The sequence below is a fragment of the Podarcis filfolensis genome, assembly GCF_964270895.1.
Source record: "Podarcis filfolensis genome assembly, chromosome: 5".
Classification (NCBI taxonomy): Eukaryota; Metazoa; Chordata; class Lepidosauria; order Squamata; family Lacertidae; genus Podarcis; species Podarcis filfolensis.
The window spans coordinates 80005646-80012424 of record NC_139608.1 but is presented as its reverse complement, the minus strand read 5'-3'; the positions used below and the strand labels follow the sequence as shown (position 1 = coordinate 80012424).

At 45.0% G+C, this 6779-nt stretch overlaps 1 protein-coding gene and 3 long non-coding RNA genes across 5 annotated transcripts in view; 2 read left to right on the top strand and 2 right to left on the bottom strand.

The window, feature by feature from the left end:
- LOC310763016 overlaps window positions 1-6779 on the top strand; it is a 143757-nt gene that overhangs the window by 73113 nt on the left and 63865 nt on the right. The gene's annotated exons all lie outside the window — the stretch shown is intronic.
- The window catches only part of LOC310762970 (double homeobox protein 4C-like), an 89459-nt gene that overhangs the window by 33728 nt on the left and 48952 nt on the right, over window positions 1-6779 (bottom strand). The window lies entirely within an intron of this gene.
- On the top strand, window positions 954-6765 carry LOC310762993. The gene is made up of 3 exons (XR_014548339.1): window positions 954-1767; window positions 2607-2848; window positions 4901-6765. It is a non-coding gene; the product is annotated as an uncharacterized lncRNA (long non-coding RNA).
- LOC310763008 lies at window positions 4591-6341 on the bottom strand. Its single transcript, XR_014548357.1, has 2 exons — window positions 6117-6341; window positions 4591-5008 (listed from the first exon to the last, which is right to left on the bottom strand). It is a non-coding gene; the product is annotated as an uncharacterized lncRNA (long non-coding RNA).

Sequence of the window (6779 nt, the reverse complement as noted above, 5' to 3'; positions counted from 1 at the left end):
GGAAGATTTACAGAAGTCGTCCCGGTTTCTGATCTGTTCCTGAAATTACCCACTTTTCCTAGGGAGATTGTTGGGGGATCAAGATCAAATGGGGAAGAAAGGCAGGAAGAGACCAGTGGCGCCTCCTCTTCGCCCCGAGGCTGCTGTAGAGGCAGATTTGGAGTGGGGTAGAAGTGGAAGTGAGGAAGATCCAGCTTCCAAGCAGAGGAGGATTTAGGGCAGCCCAGCCGGTCCCCCCCCCCCCCGCGCGCTAAGCCTGGAGGGGCCAGAGGGGAGCAGAAGGATGAAGGAATGAAAGGAGCAGCACGGAAGGCGAGAGGGGGCAGCCTTCCTCAGAGGCCAGACATGCTAATGCGCTTATCTCGCCTCACGGGTGGGTCCCCCCTGCGGGTGGGGCGGAGGGTCATTGTGTTAACAGGGAGCGAAGAGGAGACAGGGGGGACGGGGGAGGGAGAGGAGCGAGGAGACCAGGGAGGAGGAGGGCGGCCGGCGTGGCGCCGCAGCGGAAGCCGTGGCCAAAGGGCGCCCAGGCAGGAGAGGCGGGGGCGCATGCGCGGGGGCGGTTGGGCGGGAAACGGCGCGCGGCGCCAACCTTGAATCTCTGAGGCGAAGCGAGTGGGAGTGGGGGATGGGCGGCCGTTGGGACCAGAAAGAGGAGCGGGAAGGACACCCCCCCGTTGCCCCAGCAATACGTTCGTCATAGCGCTGATGCTGCGGGAAAGTAATAAGGGGAGGCAATGTCGAGAGGGAAGCCCTTCAGAGTTATCTCGTAGTCGCTCCCCAGGCGCCACCACAAGGCGCGGCTATCTTCCCTCAGGCATATACAGTGGTACCTCTAGTTCACAGGCAACCCTCCTATAAAGCTTCATTGAAGGCAGTAGAGCACAAAACGGGGGGGGGGATTAAAAGCAAGAAAATGAAATAATTGTTCAAAATATCCCCCCACAAAGTTTTTAATAGATATAAATGCCCATGTTGCAGGCTAAGGCACATACAAGTTAAACTTAGTTGTCTTTAAAGCTTTGGAACACAACTTAAGACACTCATGGTAGAAAAATCAATTAAATCTTATATCCCCATCTCAAACTTCTGTTTTTTTAAAAATGGAAGACTCATGAATGGAAACCAAACTTATTAACACAGAAAAGTGTTACTAAATCTACTTATAGCAGGATCTACAAATATACTTTTGCATACAAAGAAAATATAGCAACTTCCCACCACATTTATTGCCACCTACTCTAGCCTCAGATACAGAGACTTAAAAGGGAAAGGGGCAGAAAGCCATTGGTGCATTAAAATGTGTCTCAGGAATTTTCAGCCATTAGTAGACCTGACCTTTTATCTCTAGAACCACATGTACTGCACAACTGACTTTTTTCTATGGAAAAATTAAGCCCATGTTTATATGCTTGCACAAAGGAAAGTGAATGTTTCAAAAATGGAAAGTTAAATGAAGACTCCAGACAAGCTGGTAAAGGAACAAACTTTATTCAAAACATCCAAGTCATACATTAAAAGGCATTAAAAGAGGGAGCTTGGAAAATATGTACAGGATAGCAAGAAAGGAGTTGGGATGCTAATCTGGAACCTGACTTAAAGTGAAAAACTGAGAGTCTGAAGCACTTCCATCAACATTCTGCATTTGTACAGGATTTGTAGCTGAATAAGTCCCCGTTGCAGACCAGGGAGTATAAGTGCTTGATGCCATGAAGAAGTTATCAGATGATGGTGGAGGCTGCCTCACCATCTCCGCACCGTAATACAGTGGTGCCCTGCAAGACGAATGCCTCGCAGGACAGAAAACTCACTAGACGAAAGGGTTTTCCGTTTTTTGAGCTGCTTCGCAAGACGAATTTCCCTATGGGCTTGCTTCACAAGACGAAAACGTCTTGCAAGTTTGTTTCCTTTTTCTTAACACCGTTAATACAGTTGCGACTTGACTTCGAGGAGCAACTCATAGAACGCAGTGTACATAGTAGCCTTTTAAAGACTTTAGTATTTTTTGAAGCTTTTCCAAAACTTCTTTTGCAGCCATTTGGTAAGTTAAGCTTTTAAAACTTTTTTTTGGGGGGGTTGGATTTTGGGTTGGGGTGTTTGGAATTCAAGGACTTGGTGTTGGGGAGGGGTTTGCAAGAATCTGGAAGCTTGTTTTTTCCCCCTGCATTTTAATGATTTTTTGTGACCATTGGGGCACTCTGCTGTTTTTTTAAAAAAAAATTCTGGATTTGAATTTTTGTGTGCTGGGTGGCTGGGGGAACAGTTGGGGAGGGGTTTGCAAGAATCTGGAAGCTTGTTTTTTTTCCTGCATTTTTATGATTTTCTGTGACCATTGGGCCACTCTGCTGTTTTTTAAAAAAATTTCTGGGTTTGAATTTTGAAATGCTCTTTACAGTATGTGTGACTTTAAAGAGCACTTAATAAACTCTTGTTGTACCAAATTTGGCTTTGTTGGGACTTTTTTTGACTACAGGAACGCATTAATTGATTTTCAATGCATTCCTATGGGATTTCGTGCTTCGCAAGACGAAAAATTCGCTAGACAAAAAAATTCGCGGAACAAATTAATTTCGCCTTGCGAGGCACCACTGTATGGAACTGGGCAGTTGCTCACCTGGGAAGTCTCATAAAGCCCAGTTCCACAAAAAGCAGCTTGCTGGTAATAAGCAGGGTTCAATTCCGGGGAGCTCTGCTGTTCCGGGGTGCACTCTCCTGTCTGCGTGTTGTTGAGAGGTGGCTGCCACAACCCTGCTCCTGCATAGCTTTCAGCATAATGAAAGTTGTGTGGCTGGTAATTTTGTTGCGTGTGAATATTGTGGAGGTTTCCTGGACTGCTTCTCGGGCTGCTGTCCAGGCTGCTTCTTGGACAGGTTCTCTCACTGTGGCTATAAGGAGCTGCAGCATGGTTCCCGATCCTTATCCTGGAACCTATCCTCTTTGGTGTTCTGGCCCTTCTGTTTTGAAACCAGACCTGAACAGAAGAAAGGAGAGAACCAATAAAGAAGACATTGTTACCATGAATATGTCTTTTTGATCCAACAGAGAGAATTACATTTAATAAATTATGCTTATTCTTCTGGGGTTTCTCTTTAGTTCTCTGCAGCATTTTTCTACTCTCTTCAGCTCCGCATTCAAATATCCCATGTTCATATTCTCCAGTTACTGTTAATCATAAAGCTTCTAAGTTGGAATGACTAAATACTGCTATTTGGCTGTATTTTGTTCTGCAGTATCAGAAAAAGCCACCTTTAAAAGCTGTACAAGTGTACAGTTCCACAAGACTGACTTTATTGAAGTATAACCTGTGGATGTGAGCTTCATCTGTAAGAAATTGTCAAGCATTTCTTAATGCCAAGTGGATGGCTGCATACAAGACTTAACATCTGTGTGTGAATTTGTGCTGGAAGGCAACACATTATGCCTGGCAATTGTTTTATACATTCAATAAACTTAGTAATAGTAATTTTAAATAGCTCACTCAGAAGACCTACCCATCTGTTGTGCCCTGTTTGGGGTCTTCTGCCTCAGCCTCCCAAGTGTCCTGGGGGTAATGGACTAGGCAGGGAAGGGTTTATATATATATATTTCTAAATGCCAATTTCTCTGTAGGAGAGAACTAAGTACTTACTCAACTTTTGCCAGAAAAAAACAGTGCAACATAACTCGTTTTAGTCTCCCCAGTGCAAGCTGTTTATGGCTGCAGTCCTTTGCACATTACTGTACCTTGGGAGTTAGTGTTAAAAACCAGATTTAATGTACTTTTAGCACTAAGCCCACCCATTGCAGAAATTAGATTTCTAAGGTGGGTCTCTGAATTTTTTTTTACTGATTTAAACTCAGTATCTGCATCAAATGTGTCAAATGAATGTGTGCTGTGCATAAATTTACTGGGAATTAGAGGGAAGTTCTCACTATAATAAGGATGGCAAACAATGATCCAAACAACTGAAAAAAGTTTAGAACTTTGCTTAGTTGGCATTGTTAAGTTAGAGCTCCTCCTGTTGGCCTTTCTATGAACATGATCACAGTGATCAGGGTTGTAGATTAAGGCCGTCGTGCTTCTAGTCGACCGGTTCAGACTTAGTTCTCTGCTTATTTTATTTTTTTTACTTTTTTCTCACACTGTTAGGTGTTGTTGCTGTTGCTGCAGTTGCTGCAGTTGCTTCCAGTTACTAGTTGTATTTCATTATAACGACACCTGCTGTAGCATGCTAGCTAAGAGAGCAAGCTAAAAATCAGAAAGCCCCAGCTTTGACTGCTGCCTCTCTCATGCATTCACCGGGTGACCTTTGGCAATCCACTTTCTGTGCCCCCCCCCCATCTGCAGCATGGGGGATAATAATACTGATTTCCATTACAGGGCTGTTAAAGTTTACAACAATATAATGCTCATTTGAACACTAGAAAGCGCTATGCAAATGTTAAGGATTATTCCATTGTTTTTCAAATGGTTATGAGATGCCTTTAAATGCTGTAAAATGAATGGTAACGTTACAGGATTCGAGCATGTGCAATCTTCTTGCACACAGTGTCTATGTGCAATACTTGGTGATCAAAATAAAGGTGGGGAAATACAGGAAGAAGGCTGGAAACAATGACAAAATGTCTTTATTGGAAAGAAAGCTGCAGCACTCCCCAGCCACCAATTTAACCAACTAAATTGTATTGGAAATCTTCCGGGTGTTTCAGTAACATCATCTTCCTGCCCTAATTTCCATCGATTATTCTTTATTACCACACTGCAACACCCTTAATCTTGTCTCTGGCTTAATGCGAGCAGACTAGAACAAAGAAGTCCAGGATTTTGATAAATGCAGTGGAACCTCGGGTTATGTACCGTCCTCCTTACGGACGCTTTGGGTAACGAGCTCCAGTGACCTGGAAGTAGGTTTCCTGGTAGCGAACTTTGCCTCGGGATATGAGTGGAAGTGACATGCTGGCAGCAGCGGGAGGCCCCATTAGCAAAAGCATGCCTCAGGTTAAGAACGGTTTTGGGTTGAGAATGGACCTACAGAACGAATTAAGTTCGTATCCAGAGGTACCACTGTGTATGGATGGGGAGCCTATATTTGCCTACAGTTTCTCACGCCTCATGGAATGCAAGTCTAGAATTACCATATTGGTCTGAATATAAGCCTCACTTTTTTCCCAAATTCTGACAGTGAAAAGTTAAAGTGCAGCTCATATTCGCAACCTTATGGTATGCAGCTCGGAGCGTGGGGCAAACAGCACCAGGAACACGGCAAAGCAGCACCCGCCCCGTGCGTAGACCCCATCCTCTCCCCCAAGGCCGGGAAGGGAGAGAGCGCCCCCAGTATGCAGCCAGGAATGCAGCGGTTTATATTCGGGTATTTTTTCTTTTTTTTGTTTCCCCCCTCCAATTTTTAAGGTGCGGCTTATATTCGAGACAATACGGTACCCTCTGGCATTCCTGAATGGCATTTGAATCTATCTGCCGTTGGAGGGAGGAGACTGAAAAGGCCCTACGTGCACTTGGCCTCCTCAATTTTTGGCTTAATGTGTATCCATGTCTACATGGAAATTTTGTGCCAATTAGAACAGGTAAAGCAGGAAGTTCTTCTGTCACCTGCCTCCTCAACTGGCGTGACAAGCAGTTCCCGGGGGTGAGGGACGGTGAAAGATAGAGGAGCATGTGGATGGGAACAGTTGCCAATGTCTTGTCTTCTACAGTATTGAGAAATGACAAGATCTCTTTCCTAGTGGGCAAAATGAGAGGGGACACCTCCACAGGCAAGTCCCTTCAGCTCATTATCATGTGGACGGCCCTGGGGGAAGAAACTGGCATCCCAGGAGCTGCTGAGGAGTTCCATGTTCTCCCTCCAGAAAGGACGCCCATTCCCCTAGTTACTGTCCCTCATCCCATCGTCATCCCTTCCCCCTCTGGACTGAATGGTACACTGGAAGCTCATCAAGGCTTGGATCTGTCAGAACATTAGAAGCTATAAACTGCCTGCACCCAGGGCTTCCTACCCTTCTGTGAGGCAGCTGCCTCAGGTGACAAATTCTGAGGGGTGAAAAGAGGCCCAAAATGTCTGCCATGTTTTCTGCCCTGCACTCCCTATGCTATTCTGCTGCCCTAGAGAGCAGTTGAGGACTCTGCCCCATCAACAGTGCTGAAAGTTCAGTGACCAGCCTAATCAGATTTCGGGGAAATAATGGGGAAATGTGCAAACATGTCCTTTGCCTCAGCTAACAAAATGGCTTGCGCTGTTCCTGCTATCTACCCAAGTATCATCCTGCATATAACATTAACCCTTTTAATATGCATATTGCAAAATGTCCTTGTATGCAATGAATTCCTGCAGGCAGCTGAAAAAGATGGTGATGACTTTCCTGTGCTGGTGCTGAGAGACTATGACATTCCGTTCCCAGAAGTTTATCTATCTTGACCTCTTCCCTCCCACTTTTTCACAGGCAAGTCAAGCCACATTTTTTCAGAGGACTTTCAAATATTTCATTAGTCTGCTTTCCAAACATCTTTACTGCTATTTTTAGTGCCTGGTGTGCTGTGTTGTTAACCTTTTCTTTTCTTTTTTATGCTTAATGTTGGCTTGAGGAGATTGTCCTTTACAGGGCTACTGTGAAACTCCATATATAAACCGACTGGGCATTCCAATGTGGACAATATGTTCTCAGGCCAGTTGCAAGCAAAGACAGATTCCTGCATATTCTCCAGCAAGGGCAATGCACAGTTTTGCCACATCACCCTTTGCCAACCCTCTGGGGGCAACATGCCAGTGGTGGGTATGGACAAAAGT